At 44.3% G+C, this 12,407-nt stretch overlaps 1 protein-coding gene across 6 annotated transcripts in view; it reads left to right on the top strand.

Annotated features, from left to right (window-relative positions):
* The window catches only part of Fam171a1 (family with sequence similarity 171 member A1), a 112,801-nt gene that overhangs the window by 27,936 nt on the left and 72,458 nt on the right, over positions 1-12,407 (top strand). Inside the window, exon 1 of one of the 6 annotated variants that reach the window (XM_060372789.1) lies at positions 704-995. The exons of the other annotated variants lie outside the window; for them this stretch is intronic. The gene's annotated coding sequence lies outside the window, so the exon portion shown is untranslated. Of the gene's footprint in view, positions 1-703; positions 996-12,407 lie in introns of those variants that run through there. 6 annotated transcript variants of the gene reach the window in all.

A 12,407-nucleotide genomic window follows, 5' to 3' on the forward strand; every position in this document is an offset into this window, starting at 1 on the left:
CGAGGAGGTGGCGCAAAGAGTCGGTATACTTGCTGTGTGACTATAAAGACCTGAGTTCAAATCCCTAGCACCCACATCAAAAGCCACACATGGTTGTGTGCCTGCAACCACAGCCCTGGGGTGAGGGGGACAGGAGGATCACTGGGGCTTGGTGGCCACATCCTGGCTCAAGTTTCATTCAAAGGAATGAGAGTAGAAGTGGTGGAGTAGGACGGGTGAAGTTGGGGGTCTCTGTGTGCCCACCCATAGTCACTGCACACCCAGAGCGGCGAAGAGAAAGGGCTGAGGAAGCATTGCTGTGGAGTCGGGGGGTAGAGTAGAAACAGCCTTACCCTGAGACAGAAGCTGCGGGCTCTGCTTTCGCAGCTCACTTTACCCTGCTGACATTGTTGAGAGAAGCTACCGTCAGGAAAATGACCTCTGTCCCAAGTTTGGCCGAGGTGTTTTTATGCACCCTTTTCAACAACTCCAGTAGACATCATTGTCCTGTGAAGACAGTGTGAGAAGCACCATTTTCAAGGTTAGATATTTTGCTTTTGTTTGGCTTTAAATGTTTCTTCAAGGTTCTGTAAATGAACTGTGGTATTGGGTTAGTCTAGTTAACTATTCCTGTAGATTATAAATAGAGTGAAGTTAATAAAGTAAGGGGTTAACCATCAGTGAGAAATAGGAAAATTCAAGCCATCATCACAGAACTGTGTTTTACAGTCCAGGGCTTGAGCTTTCCTATTTCTCGCTAGAAGAGAGAGTGGAGGCAATAGAAAGTCCCTGTAGTCAAACTCCCCGTGGAGGGGTATGTGCAGAGAAACCACAGACTTGCCAAAGCCCCCGTAATGTCGCTGTGACAGCTAGGTGTGTTTATTTGTGTGGATTGGAGAGTCAAGAACTGTGGGTCTTGGGGGAGAAACTTCCTGACAAAGGGCTTTGGATAGCCAGGAAGCAGAACAAGCCTACCCTCATGCTTCTGGCCAGAAGTCTGAAACTTTGGGATTGAGGTGAGTACCTTGAAAAGCAAGGACAGGGGACCATGATGGGTAAGAAGCTGTATGAGGAATCAAGGGGGCAATGCTTGCTTTCTTCTTGCTTGCTTGTTTGCTTTCCTTCTTTCTTTGAGGAAAGGTCTTATTTACTATGTAACCGAAGCTGACCTCAAACTCACTATTTAGCCCAGGTTGGCATTGACTCTACAATCTTCTTGCCTCGGCCTGCTGAGTGCTAGGATTACAGTTCTGTGCCACCATGCCCAGCTAGCCAAGGAGGGTTTTAAAAGCATGAGCATCCTCAGGCCCAGAGCCTAGGAACTCAGGGAGAAAGATGTGGATGTGCCTGCAGCACTGAGTATGCAGCATTCGCATGGAAACTAAGCGCAGGGTTCAGGCAGGAAGGAGAAAGCAGGAAGCATAAGGACCAGCAAGAGGAGATGTATAACGTGACCTGTACCTCTCATCTCATGGCATGGCTGTGATGGTAACGTCAGAGGGTTGGAGGCATTTCATATGCATGATCAGTCTTGTATTGCAGTGTCGCTGGAAGACATCAATACCTGGAACCTCTCTCAGCAGATCCTATTCCCTTTTGTTACCATAACTACCATAAGGCTGCAAACGACAGCCTACTCCTCGTTCCTTTCAATGCCTGCACATTTGAACTGAAGTACTTTGCACCAAACTTCCCATTCCTTAGTTCCTTAGTTCAATCATGGGAAAGGATAAGAAGGAAAGTTGGAATCAGGGGCTACAGAGATAGATAACTCTCCGAGTGACGTGCTTACTATACAGCATGAGCACCTGAGCTCGGATTCCCCAGCACCCACGGAGAAGGAAGCAGGCCCAGCAACATGGACCTGTAACACCCATAGCACTGGGAGTGGGAGCAGAAGGTAGAGATGGGAAGATCCTGGGGGCTGGAGCTCCAGTCCAGTGGATGATAACGTGGAGAACACAGCATGTTCACATGTATAAACACCACACACATGCGCACACACACACACACACACAAAGCAAAACCAGACTCACAACGCTAAGGGCAAATATAGAACAACTGAACTGCTCAAGATGCAGTTGGTGTTCGTCCAGCCTGCTCTGGGCATTCACCTTTTAGGGCAGGAACTTAATCAGTGAGGAGTCACCACAAGAAGATAGAGGGCTGCTGGACTTGAGTTAGAAGACGGGGTTTTCCAAGTTTCTGAAAAACAAAACAAAACAACAACAACAACAATAACAACAATAGATGTTTCTGGCTTCTCAACTCTTAACTTGAAGACATCACCCAGTTTCTGTAGAGCCTAATGTTGTGATTTAAATATGAATACCTTCTCCCATTTCATGTGTTTAAAGACTTGGCCCCAGCTGGTGAGGGAGGTTGTGAAATGTTTGGGACAAGGCTTCTAGCTGTAGGAAGTGGGTCCCTGGAGATGAGTCTTGGAGGCCATGACCTCCTCTGATCCCAGCTCAAGCTTTCTGCCTTCTGACCCACCATGTGATGAGTTGCACTCCAAGATCTTGCCCCTACAGGCAGAGGCAACCCAGCTGCCAATCCTTTCCCTACCTTGGTGGACTCCTGAAAACCATAAGCCAAAGTACGATTATTTTTCTTATGCTGCTTTCTGTAAGATGTTTTGTCACATCTGCAAGTCTCAGTTTAGAGTTTCTAGTACTGTGGTAAACACCATGACCAAAAGTGACTTGGAGAAGAAAGGGTTCATTTCACCACACAGATTACAGCCACCATGAAGGGAAGTCAGGGCAGGAACCTGGAGACACAAATTGAAGCACAGGACGTAGAACAACATTGCTTACAGGCCTGCTTCCTGTCTTAGGCTTCTATTCCTGTGATGAGGCACCGTGACCAATGCAACTCTTATAAAGGTGAGAGCATTTAACTGGGACTGGCTTATAGTTCAGAGGTTTAGTCCATTATTGTCATGGTGGGATGCAGGCAGACACTGTGCTGGAGATTTCTACATCGGGATCATCAGGCAGCAGGAAGAGAGAGAGGCACTGGGTCTGGCTTGGGCTTCTGAAACCTCAAAGGCCACACCCTGTGACACACTTCCTCTAAGAAGCCACATCTATTCCAACATGGCCACATGTTGGGGGTATTTTGATGGAAATCACCACACTCCCCATGGCTTGCTCAGCATGTTTTTTTATAGACTCCAGGACCACCTGCGCCAGGGATGGCACCTCCCGAAGTAGGCTGAGCTGAGCTCTCCCACGGCAATCGTCGAGAAAATCCCCTCAAAGGGATGCTTACAGGCCAATCTTATGGAAGCATTTCCTCAGTTGTGACTCCCTCTTCTCAGATAACTCTAGCTTGGGTCAAGTTGTCAAAAAAACCAAAACAGACAAACAAAAAACAAGCTCTTCAGGGTCATTGTTAAGTTCCCGTGAATTCATGCATATGGAAACAGGCTGCAGGGACTTAAGGCAAAAACATAGCATTTCAGGCAATAGCACAGTGGATTCTTAAGAGACCCTGTGTGATATTTGCATCTATGATATAACAAATTACTTGAGAAGCTTTTGGTTAACTGTATAAATCTTGTTCAGTTCTTCTTTTTTCTTTCTCGTTTTTAAATTTTTTTTATTAATTACACTTTATTTACTTTGTATCCTCCCTGTATCACCCTCCCTCCTCCCCTCCCCCTTCTCCACGCATGCCCCTCCCAAAGTCCACTGATAGGGAGGTCTTCTTTTCCTTCCTTCTGATCCTAGTCTGTTAGGTCTCATCAGGAGTGGCTGCATTGTCTTCCTCTGTGGCCTGGTAAGGCTGCTCCCCCCTCAGGGGGAGGTGATCAAAGAGCAGGCCAATCAGCTCATGAGACAGTCCCTGTTCCCATTACTATGGAATCCACTTGGACACTGAACTGCCATGGGCTACATCTGTGCAGGGGTTCTAGGGTATCTCCATGCCTGGTACTTGGTTGGAGTATGAGTCTCAGGAAAGACCCCTGTCTTGTTTAGTTCTTAATCTTTCTAATGGTAGCAAATCTCTGGGATCCAAGCACCTCTCCCCTCTCCCCTTGACCTTCATAAAAAAGGTTTTGTTTTGTTTTTTTTCTATTCTCCTTTATTTCCTTTTGCAAATGCATGGCTCCCCGCTCAAAAGCCATGGTTAGGGAAATGGGATAAAAAGAGGAAAATGTACAAAAATATATGGTTTGCCAACATAGTAAGATGATTGTATCTATAATAGACCCAAGCTTTCCATCATATCAACCATCCTGAGGAGAATGTTTAGCAATCAAATTTAGTTCATAGAAAATGGTGTTTTGGTCTATTGCAGTGCCATCCAAAGCAATATACAAAGTGCTTATCCTAAATGTATCCTACAACAAGATTTAAAAAATATTTTAAATGCATTTATTCTTGCAGTTTCACACACACACACACACACACACACACACACACAGTACTTTGATCGTATTTTCCTCATTATTTGCTTTTAGCCCCTTCCTCTTTCCAGAAACCCTTTTCTTCCACTTTCATGTCTTTTTATGGCACTGTATTTAATGAGGGCTGCCTGCATGGCATGGGGATAATTGAGCAATGGCTTACCAGAGGCTGCACCATTGAGGATTAGGACTCCCCTGATTCCAGCAACCATTAACTGCTCAGAACTCCCCACAGAGGCTTGGGTCCTTATGAGCCCCTCCCCAGTCCATAACAGAATGCTACAACACATTTTTTTAAGTTAATAAGAAACTCAACTAAAAAACTAGCTTAGATAATAAAGGCAGTGTTTGTTGGTTTGTGAGACTAAAAAGCCAAGGCTTTTAAGTTAACAAGAAGCTAAACTGAAAACTAGCTTAAATAATAAAGATGGTGTGAGTTTAAAACTGTGACCAGAGGCGTAGTGTTGGATTCTGTTGAAGCTTGGCAGGGGCCCTGATTTTCCTTTCTGTGTCATCCTTGCCTTCAATTGGCATTCTGTCTATTCTAAAATGGCTTCCCTTGTGATCCTAACATGCTTTCAATAGGTCACGGGGCTGTGTGTACCCTTGCTTATGGTGTCCTCTAAAAAGGTTGTTCCATTTATCCTTAAGGCATTGGCTGGTTCATTGTCCTTTTTAAAATTTATTTTATTTTATATGCATTCATGTATGTGAGGGCATCAGATCACCTGGAACTGGAGTTATGGGCAGTTGTCATGTGGGTGCTGAGAATTGAACCCGGGTCTTTGGAAGAGCCGTCAGTGTTCCTAATTGTTGAGCCATCTCTTTAGCCCCTGGTTTATTATCTTAATTAGCTGTCACCTCTGGAACCAAGTGAACCCTGAATGAAAACCAGTGATAGTCATTACTAAATCGTTCCCTGCTGTTTCTAGCTGTCTATTGTGATTGACTGGTCAGGATAAGCTATTAATACTTCATTCAAATTAGCACACCAATTTTAAACCTGTAAGTGTGTATCTGTTAAAAGGCTCACTCTTGCCTTTTCCTCCCATGTGGTTGTGGCTCTTGGCCTTCTTATTTTCTTGTACCTATCACTGTCCTGATGATGGACATGTGCTTGCTGATCCCAGCCCTGACAGTCAGAGATGAGAATGAAAGGGTGGCCTAGTCTGCAGGTACCCTGTGGATACTTGCTCTTGCTCAACATCGTAATTTGAAATGAAGAAGCCTGCTAAGGCCTCAGCTTTCTGCAAGCCAGCTTGCCAAATTTGTGGAGCTAAATAGGGAGCAGAGACCAAAGTAGGTGAGGAAATCAAGGAATCTAGTGAAAAGAGTGGTATCCATCAACCTAGCGAGAGCAACCAGATGCCTGCACTGTTGTACTCAGGAAAACCCGCACTGAGGGTAGGTAAGTCTGTCTTATGAGAAGGCACAGGTGCATAGAGCATCTGGTTCACTACAAGGCACCTGCCTGCTCTTGTTTATAGGTGCTCAGCTACTGGGCAAACCAAGGCTCTACCTTCTATCCATCCACCCGTCCACTTATTGTTGAGGTATGATCATGCTATGCAGTGAAGGCTGTCTGGAGCTATGTATTCCTTCAGTAGGCTTAAAATTGGCTTCAAACCCATAATCCTCCTGCCTCAGCCTCCTGAGTGCTGGGATTATAGAAGTGCACCACACACATACATACACACACATGCTTGGCTGTTAATAATTTTTATTCAAAAGATTTTTCACAAAGGCTGCCAACACACCTGATGGGTTTCAGCAACGCGAATAGTTATTTGTGCCTGAGCTGTTCCGAACAAGGCCATGTCTTATAGTCTCATGGTATGAATAGTCACTAGCACCTTGTGAGCACTGAGCACAGGCCAGGGTCTGGTTTGGACAGCTTGTTTGACTGGGTTCCTGAGGGGTCAGGCAGCTTGTCTGTGGTAGCACTGCGGAGAGTGGGCAGCAGTGGGCTTGAAGCTAGATAAAGCTGCCTTCAGAGCTGTGGCTCTCTATGCCGTGTGACTGCCCAGAGACCTTGGTGTTTTAAAATGGAATGTCTGATTTAAGAGTTGCAGCTTGTTTTATCATTTGTGTGTGTACAAGTCTGGTGCATGTGCGCATACGTGTACAGTGAGTGTGCCTGTGCATGCTGAGGACAGATGTAGCTATCAATCAGCTCCCTGTCTCATGCTCCATCTTGGTTTTTTGTTTGTTTGTTTGTTTTTGTTTTTGAGACAGGGTCTCTTGGTGAACCTGAAGGTCACTGGCTTGTCTAGAATGGCTGGCCAGTATGGTCCAGGGGTCCTACTGTCTCCATCGTCACTGTGCCTGGCTTTTACATGGGGGCTGGGGATCTGAACTCAGGTTCTTATACTTGCGTAGCATTTTACCAACTGAACCTCAGCCCTGAATTGTGATTATTATTTTTTAATTAGTACTTCAGAGGAGAAAAAGATAGATGATCATTGATGTTCAGTTGTTAACTGATATATCAGTTATATTAACTGAAATATCCATTTGAGTAGTGAAAGCACACTATGTGTACCTTTGTCCCCAAGAGGCAGCCTTGTTTTTACTTACCTACTGATCCTGCTTCAACAAACTAGCTGTGGGTAAAAAGGGAGAGGGGTATGAGGAGGCAGGGGAAACAGAAGTCTGTCCTCAGGTGACGCTTGCAAGTCATTAATAGAACATAAAACAGAAGAATCTAAACTTTCTCAACAGATAAGTTAGAGGGTAATTAGGCACAATGGAAAATGAGTCTTTCTTTTGCTGAACAGTTCATCACTAATTTCTTAATCTCTAGCATCCTCTGGGTGTTTACAGTGGGAGTTGGCATAAATGCGTTTCATCTGTATTCGGCTAAAGTCAGAAATGAGATTTAAGAGCAGGATTCCTAAGTGATCACTCTTTCAAAATGAGTGTGGGAGCCGGGCTGTAACCCCAGGTAGCAGTGCGTGCCTGTAACCCTTGTGCCCAGGACACAGAGATAGAGGGACCATGAGTTCAAAACCAGCCAGAGATGTAATGAGTTGAAAACCTGTGTTGTATAATAAGGTCCCACCTCTAATTTAAAAAGAAAAGAAAAAAAAAGGAAAGAAATAGTAGTGTGGGGAGATGTCTCAGTGGATAAAACACTTACAGCACAGACATACAGAAATGAGCTCAGAACCCCAGAACCCACAAACAAACAAACAGGTGTTGTTGCACACATCTGCAATCCCAGCCCTCCTGTGGAGAGACAGGATGCAGAGACAGGAAACTTCCCAGAAACTCACAGCCTGCCTGGCCTACACAGTAGCAGAGACTGTCTCAAAGCAGGGTCAAAGGTAAAGACTGACAACCAGAGTGGTCCTCTACTCCCACCGTATATGCTATGGTATGTTTGCTCACACATTCACACAGTGAGCACACACAGAAACACACATGTCCTAAATACTAAAAAGGAAATGAGTGTGAAAAGGTAGAATGGTCGGACTCTCTTCCGTGTATGGACATCTTTGCTCAGGTCAGAGCAAAAGTAATTATTTTCTGCAGCTTTCACACTCAACATCATTCCACCATTCACTTCTCGGCCTGATTGGACACAGAACTCAGGCTTTGTCATGGGTGAAGACAGGAGTGCAGTGTGGAGATTCAACAAAGAAATGTGGTATATACTCCAAGATTTATCCAGTCTCAGAGCTGAATCCCACCATGCCTCCCACAGAACAAGTTCTGTGAGGCTTTTGAGTTCCAGCTGGGTGAAGCACCCCAACCTAGGCTAAACATGCTTGAGTTTTATAGTCCTGGGGTTTGCAGATTGGCCTGGAAAGGAGGCAGGCCTTGAAGGGTGCTGGCATTGGGACCCACAGAGCAGAGATGAAAGGCTGGGAGAGAGCAGAGGCCCAAACAGAGCGGAGAGGGGGTTTTCGTGGAGGGAGTGGATGAAGGGGGTAGAAGCTGACTGCTCAGAGCACGGTGGGTTGCCAAGCTGGCTGAGGAGGGTGTGCAGCCAAAGCAAGCATTCCAATCCAGCCCAGTGACTTTGGCTTTTAAGTCTTATAAACAAACACTGCTTTTATTGTATAAACTAGTTTTGAGTTGAGCTTCTTATTAACTTAAAAAGTCCTGTTGAAGAGGTATTTAAGATAAGCCCTTTCTGTTTCATGGGATGGCACTCGGACAGTTTCAGCAGCATTATCTATGAGCTGAATTTGCTTACTAAATGTCTTTCCCCAGAATTGTTCAGACAGTGGAAAGCCTGGCTCTGTTAGAGATGGGATCATTTTACTGTGTTTTCAAAATCATGATCCTTTAATAAAAATTTCTCTTTTTTATTCCACTTGCCTACACCATGACTTTTGGAGGAGCCATGCAATTAAAAAAAAAAAAAAAGATAGAAATACAGGTGAAAAGGCAAGGAATCCTGTCCATGATAGTCAAGGGAAAAGAGCTGGAAGGTGTGCAGATTCCAGAAGTTAGTATGAATGTCTTTAGTCTTTGCTCATCACGTCATCCTAATGATAAAGCAACAGCAGATACCTGTAGGGGAGCTTGAAGACAGAAATCCTGGCAAAAAAAAATCTCTTAAATTTTTTTACTTTATAAAGCAGACAATCTTCTTAGCTAACTTCATGGCAGTTTGAGAGTGATACGCAGCTTGCTAGATCCACCAATAGACACATGGGACTGGAATTGGTGCCCATGGCGACAGAGCAAAGAACAAGCAGGATGTCCCCCACCCGACTCACATCACACTCTACCCTTGGGAGTCCATGCCTGTGTTTGGAGAATTGGTTTTGTTTGTAAATCGCTGTCACCAGTTGAACTTATTGGTAACTAGGTGTTTTAATTAAACGTTTCATAAACCACACAAGTGCAAAGCAGACTGAATTTCCTTGGGAACAAATTGGAGTTTTGAAAGGACTCAATAAAGAGCGGACACAGTTTGAGTATGTCACCGCACAGTAAGATTGGAGGAGGGCAGTAACAGGAGACTCCAGGGCTCCTACATCAGACTGCTCTGTCCTACTTCTTAGATTTCTTTGTGCCCTTTGGAAAGTACAGTTGAAAACTGTGGGCAGTGCTTTCTGTATGCAGAATAGAACTCCACCAGCTAAAAAGGGGAGGGTGGGTGGGAAACTGATCAAAGTGTGTGTGTGTGTGTGTGTGTGTGTGTGTGTGTGTGTGTGTGTGTGTACAGGTGCATGGATGTGTGGAGGAGCCAGAGGACAACCTGAAGTGTCATTCCTCAGGTTCCTTCCTCTTTGTTTTTTGAGACAGACTCTTTCACTTCTCTGGAGACCACAGAATAGGCTAGGGCCAGCTGCCCATCAAGTTCAGGATTCTTTCTGCCCCTGCCTCCCTAGCACTGGCATTACAAGCATGTGCCACCATATCCAGCACTTTTATATGGATTCTGGGAATCCAACGGGACCCCTCATGCTTGTTTGGCCAGCCAGCCCTCAGTCCTTATGTTGTCTTATCCAGTTTGTTTATTCCTGTCACCCTTTGCCATATGAGGTGCCTGTAGCTTCTCTCAAGCCTCATCAGCTAGATGGCTTTTTTCCATCTTGTTCCGAATCTGAGGATGTGAGATATATGAGTTGGGTGGGAGGAATTGTTAACAGATGTCTTTACTCCGTGTGGCTCCTATCCGGATAGCAAGGGTATAATGAGCTGGCTTGGTAGATTCTTTCTGTTGTTCTTGTTTTCGGTGGACTCTTTTCCCTCCTCGCCCTCCCATGTAAGGCTTTTTAATGACCACTTGTGGTTAAGTGCATTTTCTGGCATCAATAGAAAAGCTCTAGGGATCTTAGTTGGATATGTGTGAAGTGATAAAGCCACCACTGAACGAAAGCCCAGTGTCCATCACAGCCCAACACGGGCAGGAGAGTACAGGGTAAGTGGAATCAATGCCATCAGAAATGTTCTAACCTTTTTAAAGATGATCAGTCACCAAAAGAATGTGCTTAATATTTTGGATTTCCACATTTTTTTTATTTTATCAAAATAAGTGATCAGTGTCTTTCCCAAAGAAGACCTCTTATGAGTGTTGATTGTGTTTCGAAGAACCTGCCTAACCCAAGGATGGTCTCCTGGTCACACCCTTAGACTGGACTTCCCTTCATCTTGTCTTCCTACGGGAGGAAGGTAGTGGAGGAGGAAGTCAGTGCTTAGCTGAGCAGGAGACAGGAAGATGCTTTTGTGTGCTCTCCCCTGCTGCTCACTGTCAAGCGTGATGTATGTTCCTCTCTATCCCACATTTGGAGCGAAGTTAGAACTCACATTCATCTCGCAGTCATTCATTAGGCTTGCTGTGAATTTCTAGAAGTATAACCAAAAAAAAAAAAAAAAATCACATGATCTCACTCTTCAAAAATTGGCTAGCTGCCATCCTTTCCATTTTTGAGGCTCCATTTTGAAGTGGCCTGTGTCCCGTGTGGACTTTCCCGATGATGTATTCTTGGTAGCACAGAAAGGGAAAGCAGTCTTTTAAACTGTGCTGTGTGCCCTCTTTTTTCTTTTTCTAATTGTTGAAAGAAGATTATGTACTTACATAACACTGGAATCCTAACATAATGGTCTTTTCTTCCTCCTATCACTTCCCACTTAATATAAGTATAATCATAACACGGAGATTAGCAGATACCACTGGTGCTCTCACAAAGCTCTTCTGATTCTGAACATATATACACTGGGCTATTTTAGCCTGATGCCATTCAAATGCTTTTGAGTTCTGTAATTAGCTATCCTTTTCCTGATTCAGTTTGGCAGGGTGAACAAGTATATTTCTTGTTATGAGCTGGCTTTTTGGATATGTTTCCCATGGCAGCAAACATTCTGGTCCTCCGATAAGAATATTATGGTCTTAGAAGGGTTATAATTTTCACCTGAAAATGTAGACTTTGATATTTTGCTTTTATCCCTCAGCCTCTGACAGCTGACAGATAGAGTTAAGTCTATCCTGAGGCCAACCTCTCTGCCCAGGTTGAAGACAGACACTGATACGAATTTACCACTCTGGGAGATCATGTGTAGTAGCCATCTTCCTTGCTGTGTGCAGCCATTTTTCATGCTTGCTATTTGAAGCATCAATAGTTACTATCAAACGGTTTGGGAAAGAGTGACCAGTAGTACCAACTGGGGACTGACGTGTTTGTGTGTACTATCTTGATGAAGGCAACTTTTGACCACATTCTACGGCATGTCTACCTATAGCCAGCTAGTTTAAGAGGTAAGCTGTTTCCTTTAACTCCACAAACTGAAGCTAACATGGATGGCGTGTGATGAAAACGAATTAAAATAAAACCATCTTTCAAAATGTGTTTAAGATAAATAAGGCCGGTTTGAAAGTTGGAGAGCGTTCTGGAAAGGAAAACCTGGTAGTGAACCAAATGGAAGTCCCTTGACGGCCGACTCTGCCTCCAGCTGTATCCAGTTATTGAACAGCTGTCAAAGAAAGCAAAGCATTATTTGTGCATTAGAACAATTTCAGAAAGCTGTTTTTAACCCCCAGTGGTGTTTTTCTGCAGCCTTCTAATCTCTGTGAAGGTTTTAAAAGCTGTAATGACCCATGCTGTATCAGGCATGAGGTTACCACAGAGCACAACATGACACGGTTATTCTCATGTGCAAGGAATTATAACCATTAGAATTTTATTTCCTGCAGAATTTTTCGCTGTGTCACATAATCACAGATAGCTGTTTTGGCCCAAAGTCAGCAACAGTATCTACTATTTGTTTCTCAGCTACATGACAAATGTGCAAGACAGGAAACTGTGCTGAAGGTAGCCCATGCAGAACAAAGGGGTTGGAACGAACTCCAGGGCGAGTTTCTGTCTTGTACATTTCCTCTTATAGATGGGTTGGGCCAATACAGTTGTATTCCAATGTGGCATTTCTTTTTGACTTGATACACGACGTATATGCATGAATTGTAGGGATAGAACTCAAACATTATGTCTGCAAGGCAAGTAGTTTGCTAACTCTACTGTCTTCCCAAGCCTGAACGAACTTATTTCCTATCAAA

Source organism: Meriones unguiculatus, chromosome 19 (assembly GCF_030254825.1).
Source record: "Meriones unguiculatus strain TT.TT164.6M chromosome 19, Bangor_MerUng_6.1, whole genome shotgun sequence".
Taxonomy (NCBI): domain Eukaryota; kingdom Metazoa; phylum Chordata; class Mammalia; order Rodentia; family Muridae; genus Meriones; species Meriones unguiculatus.